Source organism: Lissotriton vulgaris, unplaced genomic scaffold (assembly GCF_964263255.1).
Source record: "Lissotriton vulgaris unplaced genomic scaffold, aLisVul1.2 SCAFFOLD_8877, whole genome shotgun sequence".
Taxonomy (NCBI): Eukaryota; Metazoa; Chordata; class Amphibia; order Caudata; family Salamandridae; genus Lissotriton; species Lissotriton vulgaris.
This window is the reverse complement of record NW_028254974.1, coordinates 36349-56587: the sequence shown is the minus strand read 5'-3', so window position 1 is coordinate 56587 and position 20239 is coordinate 36349. Positions and strand designations below refer to the sequence as shown.

Below are 20239 nucleotides of genomic sequence, written 5' to 3'. Positions count from 1 at the left end.
AGGCCTTCTTGACGTTGCTGGGATTTTCAATGACACTCGCAAACATGCAACTGTAGCCATGTTTGGTATGGAGAAAAATCATACTGCTGACAACATTTTGTCTGACTTTAACAGCAAGGTCTTTGAATGGCTGAAACCAAGAGGCCTTAAGATTGGTTTTGTTGCCACCGACAATGGCAGTAATGTAGTGAGGGCAATGAAAGATGGACAGTATTTCAGGGTACCCTGTTTGGCACACTGCATTAACTTAGTCGTGCAAGACTTTCTGAAAAATGAACTCCAAGTCAGCACCATACTGACCATCTGCAGAAGAATATGCACGCATTTTAACCATTCTTTCAAAGTGCGGAAGCTGCTACGCGTCATTCAGCGGGAGCATAATTTGCCAGTCAAAGCACTGATCCAGGAGGTCCCAACACGTTGGAACTCGACTTATTTCATGCTTGAGCGTCTCTTTGAGCAGTACATACCACTGAATGCTTATGTAATGCCAAGAAGATTAGTGGATCCTACTGTTAATCTTAAAAGCCTGACCGTTGAGATCTGGCAGTGGGACATCATTAAATGCTTGACAGAGATGCTACAACCTTTTGAGGTGTTCACACGTGCAGTTAGCAGGGAGGACTGTACTATGGGCCAAGCCATCCCATTGTTGTACATGCTCGAGCAACAGCTGAAGGAGGTCTGTGAAACATACGAAGGTGACGAAGAAAAAGTTGATGCATGTACCTTGGCCAAGGCCTTACGCAACCGCTTATCTGTAAATGCAAGGCTTAAAATGATTGTGTCAGATCCAAATTACATAACTGCAACAATCTTGGATCCATGGTACAAATTGTTTGTCAGCAGTAGCGCAGTCATTCCTTTTTCAGATGGGGATGTTGCCAATTACAAAAGTTCCATAGCTGTGGAAGCTAATGATTTCGAAACTGAACGGCTGTTACTTAAAGGCCTGACAGTGCCAGCCCAGGACAGTCAAAGTACTCCAGGCCATCCTCCTGAGGCAACTCAGGCAAGTTCATCAGAGCATGAGAGCGGTGCGTCCGCTTCCGAGCAGGCACCAACAGTACCAAAAGCAGCACCTACACGATCTGATTCAGCAGACACAACCAAAAGCATAACTGCTTTTTTTCTATAGAAGGGGATGGGTAAGTCCGTTGCTGTTGCAAAGGGGAAAGAGGAGCAGCAAAGCCGAGCACCAATGAACACTGAGCGGATGGTTCAGGCCTATCTGGATGACACAACAGAGGTGTTCATGGAGCAAAGCCCATTGGTCTATTGGTATGAAAGAAGGAGACAGTGGCCAGTGCTGAGCAGGCTGGCGATAAAAAGTATTTGGCTTGTCCTGTAGCCAGTGTCGCCTCTGAGCGGGTTTTCAGTGCTGCTGGTGCCATTGTGACATTGAAAAGGACCAGTCTCTCCCCCAAAAGCGTCGAGAGGCTGACAATGATAAAAATGAATCAACACTTCATACCACCAGACTATACTGTACGTGAATCAGAGCAGGATGAAGAAAGCGAGCCCGAAGAATTCATCACTGCTGGGTTACATGACCTACTGCTGTCTGGACCCACAGAGTTTGAGGACGAGCACCTCTTCCCTGACCAATAGGCTCTTAAATTGTGACTTTTTCCCTTCTTTTATTTGTGTTATTTATTTTCTTATTAAAAATGACTTTCTGGTGCAAAACTGCTAATCTTAAAATAAAAAGCTCAACCAAATCCATCCCCACCACTCATTCTTTTAATGTACCTACTGGAGTTGCACACCTGTGCATTTATTTTCGCTGTATCTTTTTTAGTTACCTCCTGGAGTTGCACGCCTGTGCATTTATGTTCCATGTTGACTGCACTCCTCAGAGTCTTGCTCCATCTTCTTGACTCCCACTCAAGTCAATACAATTCCATCTCGGCAGCCATACATTTGATGTTGTAGATGGAGTATAGTACAATAACAATAATGTAGCCTCTAACAGTCCCTCCATAACAAGTGAACCGTACATGACTACAGCCATCCTCTATTTCATTTGAAATCTGCAACTCATAATAACTGCCTTGCTGAGTCTTACTCTTAAGGCTACCACCTCTGTCTGCAGGCATTCAGAGACGACTCTTCTGTGTCAAAAGAAACTTGAGCAGGCATCCACAACTGAAGTCAACTTGTTGTGATGACTCGCATTACAAAGGCTCGGCAGCATCTGTGATCAATCTTCTGACAGTGAAAGAGAAGAGCAAAACAGGTATAAAAATGAATGATGCCATGCATTGCATTGGATGTATTTTTTTGCTGACTCTGAGCTAATGTGCATGGAGTTGAAGTATACTAGTAACTTCAGTTCAGACTCACGTGATAGCCAATTTTTCCATGTTATGTACTAATAATAGAAATTATTTACGCACTTGTGTTCCTACTACTACAGATGCAGTCAGGACTTAATTTATCGTAGTCACTCACTACAGACTGAGTTGCTGATGATAATGATGGTGACCACCATATCTTTGCTGTCAGGCAGTTGGATCTGAGCTGATTGATGCACGGTGTTTCTTGGAGTGGAATAGAAGGTAATAAATAAATACAAATAAGAGGCACAGCACAGTAGACCCAGGCTACTACATGTTTGTGCACAGTGCTGTGGTAGAGTACAATAGTGGTATGATTGATGACTGAGAATGACGCATTGATTTTGTTGATTAATTTTGTAAATGCTAGGTTGCTTTTTCAATTTCATTCACCTTTCTGTGGCTCTGAAATTTTTAGGGAAATGCAGTTTGTATAACGGGCAAACCTGTGTCGTCGTGGGCCTGTTGTTGTGTGCTGGCTCCTGTCTTTTTTTGTACTTCTAGATTAAAAATGATATGCAACTAGTAGACTTATACAAATTGTATCCAAGCCGCCTCAGTCTGAAAGTCCTCTCATACGACTACTCCTCTTGTATTTTTTTTTTATCTTCACTGTATTAAAATTTGTTTAGGTCATTCACATTCTTTTGTATTTGCCTTTTCTTTTTCAGGCTGGACGTCTTTCAACCACTGCTTTATAGTATGAGCATCAACTCTCACCCTTACCACAAATCCTCATCATCAAGCAATTGGATTGCGGGAAACCAAGAATCATATTCAGCGTGTCCTTTTCTTACGTCCATTGCTTACAATCATTAGCTAGCGGATCAACATCATAAATCATCGTCTTCATTGTTTTGCTTTTGTTGTCTCCAATCTCCATGCGTACTGTTTTTCTTTCTCAAACCTTTCCCAAAACCCCCGTACCCATCCATTAAACAAACCCTAACCCTCTTCCCCCGGGCTGCGTGGTTACATTGAGGTGTGATGTTTCTTACATTAAATATACACCAACAATTTGATCACGCGCTTGCTGGGGCAGATGTGGTCAAAGCAACAATAGTGAAATGTCAACAAGGCATGGCCAGGATCTTCTGCGGCTTCCCAACTCAAGCTCTGTGTATAACGCCAAATAATTTACCATTAACATCAAACAACGAATGCATCTAATGAATTGGCGTAATTTTTTGGGTTTAAAGTGTAAAGCATTATGATTTAGAAAAGTTTGACGTTGCCGTGAGTACTACAAGTAAAGTTGAACTTCTTATCTTCTCTTGCACTTAGTTTCCAGTCCCCAAAACCATTGTTTTGTTTCAGTTTAGCAGTTGCAATATTGGGTCACCCATGCAATGTACTGTACTTACTTATACTACCCCCACATTGTCTGTCACGCAAATGACTGTCTCTTTCTTTTTGTCTCTAAATGCTACTGGCAGGGTCTGTCTACTACTATCACAGAAGTTCTGATTCTGAACCACAGTTTCTTCGCCATTGTCTTGGAAATCAAATGCAGCCCTTGCAGTGCCACACTTCATGATAAATCATCATCATCTTATCAGCAATCACAGGTAAGATAAGTTTGCAGTGAGGTATAACGCAAGACAGACTGGTCGTTCTTCTAATACTACAAATATAACTCGGTGAGGGTTTACTGCATCTATCTGTTTGCATGTTAAAGATGTGGGCAATATATTTTATTATTAAAAAGCACTGTCCGCCGACCTGCATGGCCAAATTAAACCTTGCGAGGTTGCACAACGTACATTATTTGGTGAAACACTCCCCCCTCCAACCCCACAAGAAACGCAAATGAACTTCAAATGTTTTCTTTTTAACATAACTTTGTGTCTCGTTTATTTTTAACATAATGTAATATATAACTAAAGATGATACAAAAATAAAATATATATAAATCCTACACCACAGCTGTCCTTACCCGCCTCCCCTAACCCCAACCAAATTCCCACGCTCAATGTCATGTAAAAAAAAAGTAAAAACCCAACACCCAATTCCCACCCACCAACAAAAGGATTGAAAAAGGGGCAAACAGGGTCCATCTCATAGCCGGCGGGCTTTTAAGTGTTGATCCACCAGGATCTTTACACGCTCCTCTATTTGTCTTTTAGTCTGACTGCTTTGAGCCTCCAGCCTGGCTACCCGGAGGAGAATTTTTTGCTGGAACTGGCGGCACCTACATTGGCAGCCATATTGTTGTGGGGGGGTGGACGATGCGGGGAAAATCTGGCGGCGGGCGGCTGCCTGACCACGCCGACGTACTCCTGCAGGCTTGGGGGCCGGGGCATTGGAAGAGGCAGCAGCTGCTGCCGCCGCCTCCTCCTCCTCCTCCTCGGCCTGAGCCACCAGACGGCGGTAGGCCTCAACGATGGCCTGCAGTTTCCGCTGACGGGCCCGGACTGCCAGCTCCTTCCTCGTTGGTTTAGAAGGAGTAACTATAAAGAAAGAGACAGAATTGTTGTAATCAAAAATCCCAGCAAATCAAGAACACAACATGGATCCAACACATAGTGGGCAGCACAGTACAGTAGCAATAGCAAGCAAGTTGAGTACCTAAAATGTTGTTTTATCTATCTTGAACATTCTACGCCTTATATACTTCATTTGTCTGCCTTTTTGGCACGGCATTATGCCTGCCCTAGTAACATAGGTAGCATGGGTGTACTTCAACGGTCACATACGAACACCTGTCTTTTTCATATCTCGTTTTTTTATATCATTTACTCTGTGCTTCCGGGAAAAGTGACAGTCTCCAACTAACATTAATTAACAGTGGCCAGCTAGTACTAGTAAATGTCTACTCTAGAGACTATCATTCTTTATATCGCCAACAAACGTTAGGTGGTTTGTGTTTCGCCAGCAACGACCCGGAATGCATCCAGTCGTCCCCTCCTTCCCTTGCCTTTGGGTTTAACCAAAACACCGCTGCCAACACTAGTATCCACTATCCACTAACCACCGATATTGGATGTGTCTCCCACCCACGCAGGCAGCTGTGTTTTCCCCTTTCTATGCTTCCACAACAACCCACGCATCCAACTGCTCTCAAACACCTGCATTGCTGATTCCAAAGTATACTTCTATATTATATGATTGGAGCTTTTTCCTTGCTCCTTTCATCATACTTAAAATCAATCTCATGTTAATCCATCGCGGTCATGTAATGTTGTGGATAAGACTTTTTTAGTCTGCCACCAACCTTTCACAGCTGAGTTGTAGTCACATAGAAGAGGCCTGTATAACTTATTTTATCAATTCTCGCCGGTGGTAATGCTTTTGCTAAGCTTGGTAATGACAACGGTGGCGTCATATATTGTCCAGTAGAACTTCAAGTTCATTATAAATATCAGAGTACAGTGAGGAAGTTTTCCCCACCCACCAAGTAATGCGGATCACTATTAAATATAACTTACCATCGCCCACCGTTGTTGTCTCCTCCCCCGCTGCTGCCGGTGCTGCTGTAGGTGCCTCTGGTGGTCCTCCATTCCCCTCCGGGATCGCCTCTGCTGCCGCCGTTGCAGCGCCGCTGCCCCCGTCGGCACTGGTGGATGGTACCGGTTCTGCAAAAATAAAAATAAGTAATTAAGTACACCTTTTTAGATGGATGCACAGCCCCCATTGTACTTGTTCACCAAAAACGGAGTTCTGCAAAACAGTTAAGTACAACGTAATCAGTAGTAGTCCACATTGCCTAGTACAGCAGAGTAAGTAACACACTACACATATTAGCATTTGTTTGGTATGGTATGGTACCCAAGCTCATCTCATCTATACTGCTACTCTAGTCTAGTCCTTGGAAAGTTAGACTGAACCATGTAACCTAACCAGTTTGTACATCAATGACATGTCTACAGTTTTGCGCATGCTACCTCACAGCTTGTTGCGCAGTACGAGGAGACGCCTTTGAGGCCACATGATAGTTCAAAGCATGAAGCTGAAGAGTTCGGAAAATAGAAAGGCCCGTATTTACTTTTTGAATGTGGATTGTGGAATCGAGTTTCCTTACAGCCTCAGGTTACACCTTTTTTTTAGCATGACAGCTAAAAAGTTGAATAAATGCATGTAATGTTTTCATACTGTCTAACGTGCACCACTTTTGTCATTATTTTTCGGCAGATGAGAAGATTTCCTTCTACGAAGCAAAGATTTCCAGAGCTTACCAAAAAGAGGCATATGCAACCAGTATACGTTCAATGGTGAGGGGTCTCCGACATTTCCCACATTTCCCTATCGTGCACTGGTAGCTGTACAAATGTAGATTACTTTTTATTCAGCCTTTTTTAACTCTGGATTTTTTCTGGTGGCCCTGCCCTTGACGCATTTCACAGAACAACTTAAAAACATTGATGTTACTTACTTAGTTACTTCTAACAAAATAAAGGTTTTGAAGTACCACATTGACTCGGAAGTATATTTTCAGTGTCTGTTGTCTTGTGGACTTACACGAGAGAGTGAGCAAAAGGGGGTTACTTAGGTTATGGATTGTGTAATAAAAGCATTTGGCATCTTCATATTGGAGTTCAGGAAAGGGGTAATTGAATAATTGACCAATGACTGAGCCCATATAGGTTGTCGTTCATTGAATTGTGGGTTCCTCTGAGTTCTGTGACTGAGGTGTAAGACTGTAAGTAAGTAAGGTCCAACCTGCCTATCAACAACAACATCCAATTTTGGGGTGCATACATAGTTATGTATGTGACTGCATAGAAGAATACCCGCAAGAGTAGTAGTGGTATTCATTACTAACGCTTACAAAATAGTAGACCAACATCTGGATGCATACTTGGTTGGTGTCAATTGGCAAAGAAGAGACATTACAGAGGAAAAAGCATAAGACAGGAGTGGACCCTGTGCCTTCCGCTATTCGATCACAGATTTTTTGAAAAGATTGATACCTTAACTAAAGAGTGGGCAACAGGGCAAGCTTACCTACAGACAGTCTAGTAGTAGCACAGAGAGTCATAAGAGAGGCTCTTTCAAGGAACAGAAAGGCAGGGACAGATAGTAATACCCAAAATTTTGAAAACATAAAACAAAAACAAGCATTTGTCAAAATTTAGTTAGGTGAAATGTCATTAATCGGTTGGAAAAAAAGCTCCGTTAGAAAGTTAGGGAAATATCATTGTTCCAAAAGAAAACACTGTTGGACTTACTAGGGACAGCAGCAGGATCCTCAGTAGAGGAGCTCTGTGCCTGTGGTTCTTCGCGTTCACCCGCCGACTCGGTCCCAGTCTTCTGCTTGCCCCTGGGTTCTGTGGTTCATGTAAGAAATAATAATAAAGAAAGAGGAAAACATTGAGTGCTGTGAAACATAGACAGCATTTCAAAAACCACTGCTACAACATTAAAAGAAACAAACATTGGTCTACCAAATGACTACTGCCTTGCATGATTCACTGACTAGTGTACTTGGAGAAAACAAATCAAATGTTCCATAAACATTCTGATTGCAGATTACTAAGTAACACAGAGGCAGTAAGACCTGAACAACATCACAGATTCAAGAATGGGGTAATCAATCAATTATCTGTAAGTAGCCATTTCTTTTTCATTTTTTGCCAGCAAAATGCATAGATCACAAGGAGGAGACATGCTTAACTTTGTGCATACTAACTTACACGAAATTGTACGTTCATGGCATCATATTTTGTTTTGCTACTGACTGAATGCTACTGCTGCCCTACCCACTCAATAAACAAACTACATCAGTTCTATGGAGGGCTGAGGCAGGGGCGGCTCTAGGCTCATGGTGGTCCTGGACTCCTGGCCAGGGAGCGTAGGTGGGGGGCCCAGAAGAGGAGGTCGGGGCGGAGCACGGAGGCCAGTGAAGAGGGGGGAGTCAGGGTGTTTGGAAGTGGAACAGAGCCGGAGGCACCAAATCCCTGCCAGGGGCCGCCATGCAAATATGTATCCATCCTCTGAGGATTATTAAGTTAAGGATACATATTGGTGGGGTGGCCCCTGGCGTTTGGTGGCCCTGTGCAGTTGCACAGCTTGAACATGCCTAAATCCGGCCCTGGCTGAGGTAAGAAGAACAAAGTAACTTTTGCATTCATTGCCAGAGGAGTATTCATGCAGAAGAGAAGGCCGTGAAAAAAAAATGATACAATATGCATTGCAAACACGTACAATTATCCATCAACGGCTATTTCACTGACGGACAAAGGAAGGACAAGACTCTATTAATAGCATTAACTAACTTCAGTTCTCTACAATAAAGAAAATCTCACACCAATAAACAGCAAAAGCTAGCGCCAAATTGAACACGCAAGAGTCAGTGAAGATGAAGAAGCGCAGCATAGACCAGTGTCATACAATTACAGTAGATATAATAACGGAATACATTGGAAATGTAACTAGGAGCACCAGTCATCGCGTTACTTATTCAGCCAAGATTTACAAAGATACAATAACAATACTTATACTACTATAGAGATATATTATACACACACTTTTTTTTTTTGGGTAGCCACTCACCAAGACCCACGACCTCGACGCCAAGCAGGTCCAACAGGTCCTGCTCCCGGTCCAAAATGTCTGCCCAACGGTGGGTCAGCTGTTGGTGGGTACGCCGGATACCGGAGCAGCGGAAGACTGCCCGGCGCACCTTCACCCACCGCCGGAGACGCTCCTCAATATGCTGGTAGCCGGAGCCGGGCCTGCCACCTGCTGCCAACATCAAGGGGAGGTAGCGCTGGATAAAAAACACCAGGGCAGCCACCTCCTCCTCCCCAAAAAGTTGGCGGGGCCTCACCCCTAGGGGGCGCATTCTGCCGCAAGGCAGCCTAGTTTTTTGGGGCACTGGCGCCTTGCCCTTTGAGCCGCCGCTGCTGCTGGCGCCCTTGACCATGGTTCTGGGTGGAGGGTAGAAGAAAACTAAAAGTTCAAGACAAAAAGGTAGGGGAAAGAAGAAGCAAGGTGAAAGAACAAGAAGGAAGTAAAAAGCAATAGAAAAGTTGTAAAAGTAGAAATAAAATGAAAAATATAAACCTAGGCACAGAGAGAAATAGGTAATAACTAAAGAAAGTTAGAAAAAGTGGGTAAAAAGACAAGGATTAAAGAGATTTTAACAGGATGCAAAAGTAGGCCCAAAACCATAGCCAGAGTGTGTGATCCAAGATGGCTGCGCCCATCGCGACCGCATGGGTAGGTTCGCGCGATATTTAGCGCGATCACGCACTTTTGTAGTGCGAACAAGAAGATGAGTTCCCGAACATGTCTTGCACAACGCGACCACGTTAATTGTGACCCAAAACAGGAAATAAGGGAACGCAAGCAGGCGGGACAAACCTCTGGGGTAATTTAGCGCGCTAGCCATCCCGAGCATGCAGGCAACGCCCCGAACACGCGCACCGCGCTCCCGAAGACGAAAAACGGCGCGCGAACGGGCCCAGCAAGCAACTCCGCATGGTTGCGGAGCTACGCGTAGTTCGCGGAGTGCAACTACGTCTTCGCTTAGCTCTGCGGAGTCCGACTCCGCGAACTACGCCCAGGGTTAGCAGAAATCACATTAGGCATGTACTCACATTTGCGCAAAGATCACATAGGTCCAAAAACATGTACCCCACGCAAGGGCACAACACTAGAACTTTCCCCAGGCCAACTGGCCTCTCTGGGGCTGAAACGCCCTGTGTCCAGAAAGTCAGGGCAGTCTGCGTAGGCAGCCAACAGAAGATTGCGCAAAGGGGCAAGTCTAATTGAAGCAGCTGCCCACTAAGTGCTAGGCAGCAGGAGATCTCCTCTGGGCTTGGAAATGAGCAGTCAGGCCCCCTAATCAGGTGGGGCCTCGGGGGCTCGACACAGGAATGCTACTACTAGTGGGGGAGCGGCCCGCTGCCAGCCGGGGCCGGTCTACCTCCAGAAATTCCCCAATCACGTTGGAATCCATCTCGGGGGACTCGGAATCAGCAACTGCCCCCAGACGTGGGAGTCCCCTCTCTGGGGACACGAAAAGCCACCAATGCCCCCTGGAGCCTCGGGGATCTTAAATAGCTATGCTGCCTGCTTTGAGCCTTGTGGGCACTAAAGAAACAAAGGCACCCTTTTGAGCCTCGGGGCTCTAGAACCAATACCGGCTGGACAACGTGGGAGCGGCCCGCTGCCAAGTGGGGCCGCTCTGAGGGGCAAGTGTACTGGTGCATCGCTCAGGCACAACTCTTCATCCCGCAGCGCCCCTCCTTACCAGACTGCTCTTTGGTACTGCTTCTAGGCAAGGGCGGCGCCCTCCTTTTCACCCGATCCTGCTCCTGGGGGCCAGGTGTTGACAATGGTGGCAGGCGGGGCTCTCTTCCTCGGGAGAGCCTCGTCGGGCATGGAACTTCTCTGCCTTGCAGGGCAGGAGCGCGGGATCACCTCCCGTTCGCTTCCTGTCTGGCCCGCAGTACTTCAGTGTCGCGGCTGCGGTAGCCAATGGCAGCGCGGCCCCAGGGTTGTGGAGGCGGGCACAGTGCTTCCCCGAGGAGCCCCGGGCCGGCAGCGGTGATTTTGAGGGGTAGGCTCCCTTGGTAATTACATAATAAAACGGGGTGGCACCCGTGATGGAATGGCAATACCCGGCGGGGTTAAACGAGGGGTAGGCTCCCTCTAGGCTGGCAATACCTGGCGGGGTAAAACAAGGAGTAGGCTCCCTCTATGCTCCCTCAACCCTCCAGCACAGAGTCCTTCTCAGGAACAGTCGAAGAGCCCCCTCTTGGGAACAAAGCACCAGACCCCTGAGGAAGTCCTCCAGCAGCAGAAACACGAGTCCTCAGGGCTGGGGAGACCCAAGCAAAGGGCAGCCAGGCAGGTCAGCACGCAGGGACCCCCAGGAAGCAGCAGCAGGGTCCCGCGGCGGTTCCTGCTGGCAGAGTGCCCTTCCAAAGTAAGCACAAGCACCACACTACACTGGGGTCACAGCGCCTTCTTTTAAACATTAATCCTTTGTCTTTAGGTGCAGGGTGGGGGTAAAACCAGTTGCAACTGGTTTTGAGCACTTTGTTGTGCTCAGCCACCCTTTCCATTCACTGGCCAGGCTAGGAACATTAGACGCACCGCACAGGTGTGGAAAATTGATTCGTATTACTAAACATTATCTGCGCCATCTTGCTCCTTTTTTTTCAATGCCACACTTTTGTCGCACACGGCAGCCATTTTAGATGCCTTGGTCAGACTCTCTCTCTGCACGCCGCCAATCTCCAGCATGGCTCCCCACCCTCACAAGCATTTCCCCCACGCACTGGTCACCCCCGCTATCTCTCTCTCATGCATGGGCCATAAACCCCCTCCATCTGCGGGCTCTTCCCTGAGAATCACATCTTGTGCCTGCCCGACACCTCCCTTTCATCCTATTCATTATCACACCCTCTGACACTCTTCCTCCGTGTCCGAATGTCCAGGCCGGTCCCAGGCTATCACCTAGCCCTGCGGATGCAGTTTATGGCCCCAACTGTAAAGAATCACCCCTCTTCAAAGGAGTTACAGTAGATCAAGGCCCCCACCCCATGAGATCTGTCACACCACACGCGCTCCGGGAATCGGCGGAATGCCCCGCTGTTCCTACCATCCGACAACGATCCTGTATTGTGATTGGGGAGGGGATTCTCACTTTAAGGGTGTGTGGGAACGGGCCTGAAGCGGAAGATTCCGGGGATTTCTTTCATACTTCAAAGTACCTTTATTGTAATAAAGAATGTCTTCCTGCCATGAATGCGTGTATAAGAGGCCAGGCCTCAGAGATGCAGTTAGAGCACCTCGAGAAGATTCCCTGTTGGTCTGATCTGATGTGTTCTCCTCCGGAGAGAATAAACCCTTGTTTCCTGCCTTCCAGTCTCCAGCGCCTGCCTCTTCATTGATTAATACTTTGTGGATTAAGAGGCGACATCGCCGGGCAATACTTAAGGTTATTTCGTTTGTTGATTGCCTTCCCGTTTAACAGGGGGCGGAGCCAGCATTGTGTGGGGAAAGCCCAGCCCTATTCAGGCCCCAGGTGTACTCCTCCCCGGCCACCAACATGCAGATCTCCAATTCACCACTTGGGGAGACCCATCCTGACTCCTGGAGCCTGGCACACCAGCCAGCTCCAGCCAATCACAAGCCAGCCAGTCATTTCACCTAAATTACACAGACATGCCAACTTCTAGAAGTAGCACTTCCTCACTAGACACAATAACGCTGCACGCATTATCGCGCAGCATTTAATCACTCGAGTCCGTACATACCAAACTCGACCCTGCACTCCACACGCATCAGGAGCTAACATGCACACATACATTCCCCATGCCTTCCTATGGGAGGGCCGGCCAATCTCACCACATGCATGCACTTTACCCTGGGACACAGTGGTAAAGTGCATAGAAGCCAAAAATTCCTAACACCAGGTCACAATTCAAAAGCTAAAAGTTTAGGGGTGAACCTGCCAGAAGGGCCAAGTCCAACAGTAGGACATATACTGGTGTGTTTTACATTCCCTAATAGTGTCACCCTCTCTTGGCTAAATACTGAGGAACAGACGCTACCTAAGCATGGGCGAATTTTGCGGATCTCGCGTTCGCGAATTTTGCGGATTTGCGGATTCGCAATCCGCAAAATCCGCGAATTCCCACGAATTTGCGGATTTTTTTTTTTTGTGTTCGCAATTGTTTCTGCCAGTTCGCGAGGATTTGGTACTAGTTCGCAATTGCGAACTTACTTGTCGGCTCGCAACGGTCGCGACTATGTTGTTTCTACGTCTGGTTCATCATCACAGCCTCCCAGCACCCTCTGTTTTACCACTGGCACCCTCTCTTTGACCCATGCCACCCTCTGTTACATCAATGCCACCCTCTGGTTCATCATCACTGTAGAAGATGGGGGGGAAAAGCAAGCCCACCTGCCCTGCTTGAACTGACATGAATTAATTTGGGGTTAGTTTATTAACAACACCTGCCCTGCCCCAACTGACAATAATGAATTAGGGGCTAATTAATGTGTCACTGAAAGAATTTAAAGTTCCAGCCTGGCACCTGCTTGTCTGCTCCTTTAGCTGTAAATCAGGACCTTTGTGGCATACAGTTAAGGTCAGAGCAGGGTCACACAATAGTTGCAAGCAGGCAACCGAATTCTGGAGGGCCCCCTCAGGAAGCACTACAAAGAATCGTTACAAATCATGAGGTTGACCTTTTGCACCTGCTCATTGCTTTTGCTTTTGCTGAAATCGTTTTTCGGTTTTTTTCACGCTATTCGCGGGGCGCGGCGTCGTGCGAAACCGACCGCGGAAGCCGCCAATTCGTGCGAATGAGCATTTTATTTTTTTGCGGCTTGTTGTTTCGCGAGTTTTTTTGCAGTATTCGCGAGCCGCTTGCAGCGCAACACGCAAATTTACCCCAAGGTCGAGTACGGGCGCGGCCATTTTGTTTGCGTGACGTATTTCCGTTTCCGCCCGCTATGTATAATCTCGCGCAGTAAGCGCATTGCGAGTAGAGGTTCGCACGAGATCGCGCGGGAAATCTAGAGGTTCGCATGAGATCGCGAGGAAAATCTCGCGCGAACTTACTTTTGCGCTCGTGAACGGGCGCCGGCCATCTTGTTTTTCATTCATTTCCTGTGTCTGGGCATGGTGTTTAATCCTCTTGGTATCTTTGCCATCCTTTGCTTGTTTTCAGTTTTTTTTTTACGATTTTGCTTCTTATCTATCCCTCTCTTTTCCTAGCTGTATATTTTTGTCTTTTCTGCTATTTTTCTTTACTTTTAAACTACTTTTTTAAACTCTTTTCTTTTCTTCTTCCCTATCCTATTCTTTCTTAATTTTCTACTTCTTCCTACCTTACCTGCCCAGACCATGGTCAAGCCAGGCGCCGTGAAGCTGCCCAGGCACTTGAGGGCCGCAGCGGCGGCGGGGAGTAGTGCTGGACCCAGTGGCAGGACAGCATGCGGGAGATTGAGGGGGGAGCAGGTGACGCGACGGGAGATCTTCAGCCCGGAGGAAGTGGGCGCGCTGGTCTACTTCGTCCAGCGCCGCCTGCCCAGGACCATCGCGGGAGGCGGCAGGATCGCGGCCAGCGGCTATAACATGCGGGAGCGCCGGAAGCGGTGGGAGAAGGTGTGCTGGGCCATATCCCACCTCTACGGGGTCCAGCGCACCTACAGCCAGGTCACCCATCGCTGGACGGACCTCCTGGACCGCGAGCGCGACCTGCTGGACCAGCTCGGCTTGGAGATCCCCGGGCTTGGTGAGTAGTAGTAGCCATTTAATCACTCACTACTATGATGTTTTCTCCTGCTCTGTGTTGTTGTATTGCAAATATTTGTTTTTTACATGGAGCAAGCCAATAATGCCGCTGATGACGATTACATTGTAGTTAAATTATATTTCAAAATCTTCTGTGCATTTCAGGTGCACTGCTCTCCTTCTCAGTGGCGTTGCTACTATGCTTATTTGTTTTCTATTTCGTGGTCTCATTGGCCTGAGTAACTATTATGTATGAGTGTACTTTACAGAACTGCGTAATGCTAGACACTAGGGGGCCGATTACATTTACAAGCCCCTTGCGCCACGTTTACGTTGCCTTGCGTGACGCAACAGCGGCGTAAACGTGGCGCATCCCTGCGAGTCATTTACAGCATGACGCATCTAGGGAGATGCGTCATGTTATAAAGCCATGGGCCTGCACCACAATGGGTGCGTTCCTAGTACGCAGGGTGGGCGCCGCGGTCCAGCGGCTGTGCGCCTCGCAAAATTGCCTGCGTGAAATGTACAAGATTTAACGCAGGCACTTCTGCGACGCTGCTACGTCAATTCAATTCCTTATGTCTGCTCGAAGCAGGCGAAAGGACTGACACAGCATGTTAAGTATTGGGTGGCCCTGAGCATTACTGGAGTTGCATTGCGTTGGCGACGTGACTCCAGCGATGCGCCGCTCTTACGTGACGAGATGCCTCACGCAAGTGCCTACCCTTGCGCCAGGGCGCGCCGCATTGTAAATGAGGCACATCTGCCGTGTCGCAAGGGTAGTTTTGCGTGACGCATTTGATCTGGCGCATCTCTGGAGATGCGCCAGAACGCGTAAGTATGCCCCTAAGGGGCAGAATTGCAATTACCGTCGCATCCCTGCAAAGTAGCAGGGATGCGCCATTAATTGTGCGGCCCGCTACCACCACCAAACATGGTGCGCCGTATTTGCAATGCGGCGCACCATGGGCCCAAAACGTCACCGAAGCTTTACTGCTGGAGTTGCGTCGCAACGATGGCGCAGCTCCATCAATGCTCTGGGGTACCCTATCTCCCCAATGCTGGGTCAACCCGTACGTCTGCTTCAAGCAGGTGCAGGGTTTGTGTGACGCATCATTGTCCTAAAGGTGACTGATTGATATTTTGTAGATTTCCCTCAGCCACTATTAGGATGTGTTCCAGCGCAGGAATGCCCTCCCTTGCGCCGGAACGCCCCCTGATGGCGCAGGGCTTTATAACGGGATGCATCTCCCAAATGCGTCACGTTGTTATAATATTATACGCCGCACCATGGCGCCCTTTTTTGTTTAGCTGCTGCGTCACAAAAGTCACGCAAGAACGGCGCAAAAGAGCCGCAAGGGCTTAAATCTGCCCCTTCCTTTGTAACCCTGACAATAAGAAAAATAGTGGCGGTGGATTGATAGTTTGACTATTTAAATGACTGGTAATGTAGCAGGCAACTGTTAGTGTTGTCACTGATCTGACTGAAATCACAATGGAGTTTGTCTGTCACTTTGCGTCTTGCCTGCGGACTGCTGCCTGCCAGTCCTAGGTGAACGTTTCAGTACTTTGTTTAGTGAGTTACGTGACTTTCGAAGTCACAGGTCCGCAAATAAATGAAAAGTAACCATAATCAATATAATTTCGCAGAAATATTTTGTTATTGTTCTTTTGAAATGTTTGATTTGGTTGACATTGACAAGCAACAATCATCCATGTTTTCTGTTCTTTCTTTCATGTTGTACGTCAGCTCCCCCCAGGGGCGAGAGGAGGACACAGGAGCAGCAGGCGGCGGATGCTGTTCATCAACAGGGCCAGGATCGGGCAGGCGAGGGCTCCTCTGCTGGCCCCAGTAAGTTTTCATTTTAGACTAGTACCTATTTTTCCTAGCGTTCCTCATTTGACTTTTTTCAAAATTGTCTTTGCTCTTCTTGTAGACTGTATCTAAATTCTTATCCTGCCTCTACTATGACTCCCTGTGGTATTACTAGATTATTCTTATTAGTCTGTCTGTGTAGCTAACTAAGATTGCACGGTTGGCGAAACTCCCATGATTCTAGTCAGCAATAGCTCTATCAACTTAGTGCAGTCCTCTGGGATTGTCCATAATGTCTTTTGAAGTGTTCTATCTGGACTCATGCTTGCAAAAATTGCAAAACCTTTCGCTCAGTCACTCTAGTCTGGACCAAAAAACACAGATTGTATTTAAGTTTAAAAGCTTTATTAAAAGTAAACACATTTATTAAAATGAAGTCATAATAAAACTAAACGTTTAACTGATAATGGAAAAGTGGTTAGTGCTGACGATTAATTGAAGACATTTCTTGTGGTCGAGCCGAGCTCTCACCTGGTTTCACTTTCAACTTGATCTTGTTGTTAGAAGTCCATCTTCTGCCTGTGTGGAGAAAAATGGTGCGTGTTAAAAAAACAGCCTTCATCAGTTGTGCCAAAAAGTGCAGCAAGACAACCTTCCCTGGAAAAAGGGACATTTTTTTTAACTTTAACGTAGACAGTCACAAATTACATTGTTTTCACATGTCTTCATTCCTAGACCAAATACTAGTGACTAGTGAGTGCTTTATTCTAACATTCTTAAATGTACTTTGTAGGTGGAACATCTGGTGGCGGGGCCAGTGTGGAGGTGGTGGTGCTCGACACGGAGGCGGAGGGCGATTCTTCAGGGGAGGAGGCGGCAGCTGTGAGAGTTGAGACGGTGGTGGTGGCGGCCAGAGGTAAGCTCTTATATATTCCTTACTTATTGAGATTGAAGACTAGCTGGGAAGGCAAGAATATGAGATGCATGGCTGGGTGAATGATGAAGCAATGATGGGTGGAAGGACAACAGCCTGGGTGGGTGACACAGAAACTGTATGTGTCCATATACCTGGATCATGCTACTATCTGACTCTTAGATAGCATATGTGTATCTAGAGCAGGGGTACTCCTAGTACGGCCCGCGGGCCGGTGGTGGCCCGGCAAGCCTTCGTTGGCGGTGCGCAGACCTTGCAGACAATCACTGCTCCCCCGGCCCCCACAGAGCAGAGGCTTTTTTGTATTTCACCTGTTAGCGCCCCTGCATCTCCACTCTGACAATCACTGCTCCCCCGGCCCCCACAGAGCAGAGTGGAGATGCAAGGCCACAAAGAGGTGAAATAGAACAAAGCCTCTGCTCTGTGGGGCCGGGCAAGCAGTGATTGTCAGGGTGGAGAAGCAGGGGCGCTAAAACAAACAAAGCCTCAATAATATGTTAATGGTCTTTTAAAGACCTGTTAAGTACTTTGGTGTTGTTGTCTGTGTGTGCGCGTTGAGGAAGCGGTCTCAACCCGGGCTGAAGGCTGACACAGATAGACACACACACAGTGAGATGACAGAGGGGGAGGGAGAGGGAGGGCAGGAGGGAGAGAGAGATGGAGGGAGGGCAGGAGGGAGAGCAGGAGGGAGAGAGATGTATGTAAATGCTGGGTCTGGTGGCTCAGTGGATGAGGGCATCTGCTGCAGGGACCTGTGTGCAACCTCATGGTCACAAGTTATCGTTTTGCTTTAGCCCCGCCCCCTCTGACTCCGCCCCCACCAGTGCGGCCCTCGGCCCCAAACTACACTGTAAATGTAGCCCCTGAGAGAAAGTTTGTGAGTACCCATGATCTAGAGAGAGTAGATGGTCAGTGGATGAACTAAGTGTAACTTTGAAGAGCATGTAACACTGCACCCGCACGTCCGTTCCAGTGTAGGAAAGGCAAGGAAAAGAACTTTTAATTTTGTCCAAATACTACCATAAATAGTAGCAGTAGTTTGTATTGCAAGCACTGCATAGATCCGGTTATTATGGTGGCCACTCCCTACCTCTCTTAATAAGTTTAGTAGTACTCAGTCATTCATGTGTGGATGTATCACTGGTCACTCAATAAAAAGCAAAGCACCTAAAGTCATCCCATATATAAGCAAAAACATCCCATGTGAAGTGATAGATAATCAGATTATTTATCTTCTTCAATTTTCCATTTCTAGTACTCATTTCCACTGTAGGGTGAAAGTTAAATTAATTAAGCAGTAGCCCTTGAGTTGTAACAGAGTATTCTCAGTGCCACCCGTAATAGAAAAGTAAGAGATTCACCACCTGCATGTACTGGACGGGTACAGTAACGCAACGGCAACGCAAGTCTAGGTCACTCCTCATGGCGTGCGTCTCTTTTTCTCGGGTGCAAGTTTACCGCGCTGGCATTATGCCGGCTTGCAGAAAATAACGTACCAATTTTCCAAAACAAGAGATAAGAAGAAGAATAAGACTGGTGTACTTTCATAGTCGACTCCAATGGAAGTCCACAGTGCTCGTAGAATTTGTTCCTTAAACTCCCACTAATGTTAGAGCAAGGATGAAGAAGTGTGAGGTTAGATAGATACTGGCCTCAATAGTTATGTAATGCGCTTGCAAGTTGCTAGTTGTACTGCAGCACAAATTTCTGCTGAATGATTGAGTTAATCTTAAAGAGCATTGGTTACAGACTATGTCTTTCTTTCTTCATATAGGTTCTCCTTCCAAACGAACAAGGAGGAAGGAGCTGGCTAGAGCGGCCCGGCAACGGAGGATCGAGGCCACTGTTGCGGAATATCGGCGGCTGGTGGCCCTGGAGGACGTGGAAAGTGTGCAGTCGACAACTACAACAACGTCGTCTGCATCGGCCTCCGTGGCCCCACGGGCTGCCACCCAGCACAGTGGTCCACCGAGACTGAGCCGGGCTGCCAAAGGCAAACGCCACCGCCGAGCAGCAAGGCCAACAGCTGCCTCTCACAGGCCTTGCACCTGCAAGGCAGTGAAGGCACGCCTGCGCCGCACTACCCTGATGGTGTCCCGCCTTCAGCAGGAGCTCGCCTTGCTCCGCGAGGAGCATGATGCCCTGGCCCAAAAAGTTAACAGCATCCACCCATAGTGTCCCTTGCCCCTTTTTTAGAGACTTTTGGGGGGTGGGAATTGGGAGTTGGGTTTTTGGGGACTTTTGAAGGACAATCGTTGGGGTTAGGGAGGGTCTTGCGGGAGATTATTTTGTTAGGGATATAAATATACTTTTTCAAACTTTATCTGAGCATACCTGTTTTTTACTGCTTGCCTGGTGGGTGGGGGTTTAACGTTGACTGTTTTCCTGAAAGTTTAGTTCCATTTTCTTCCTTTAAGTGTAAATGCCCAAATGTTTTCAACACTAAGTGCCTCTCACAGACTAAGTGAAGTGAATCCAAGAGTCCTAGGACTTTAGTAGTACTACCTTCAGTCTCTCGTCTCTCGTACTAATACTCCATTATACCCCCAAACCACCAAACGCTTATCTTACCTGTAATTTGTGTTTGAAAGTAGGGCTAGACCCAGGGCTGGCTCCACGGGAAACACCGAATAACATTGGCAATCTTGGTCGGATAAAATTTCCTCATAGTGGTGGTACTAGTGGTGTGACACAGTGGCAGTTGCATGCCTATGAAAAAAAAGAAAATGAAATCTGGTTTGTCCTCCTGAGCAATTCAACGGTACAACTGAGAATATAGCAGGTGACAGAAGTACAGTAGAGCAGTGCCACATTGTAGCCTAACAAATGGTAAAGTATAACTACTAATTCGGTTGAAGTTCTTTCACATTAGCAATGGTTCTTTGTCAAGCAGAGTAAGAATATATCATCGACAACTGTGGAAAGAAAGAATGCGACAGTACAGGGCCTGT

At 47.1% G+C, this 20239-nt stretch overlaps 1 long non-coding RNA gene across 1 annotated transcript; it reads right to left on the bottom strand.

Moving 5' to 3' along the window:
- Positions 1 to 4704: 4704 nt before the first annotated feature.
- Positions 4705 to 7741, bottom strand: LOC147659363 (uncharacterized). Its single transcript, XR_015307280.1, has 3 exons — positions 7508 to 7741; positions 5768 to 5914; positions 4705 to 4789 (listed from the first exon to the last, which is right to left on the bottom strand). It is a non-coding gene; the product is annotated as an uncharacterized LOC147659363 (long non-coding RNA).
- Between the last annotated feature and the right edge of the window lie 12498 nt (positions 7742 to 20239).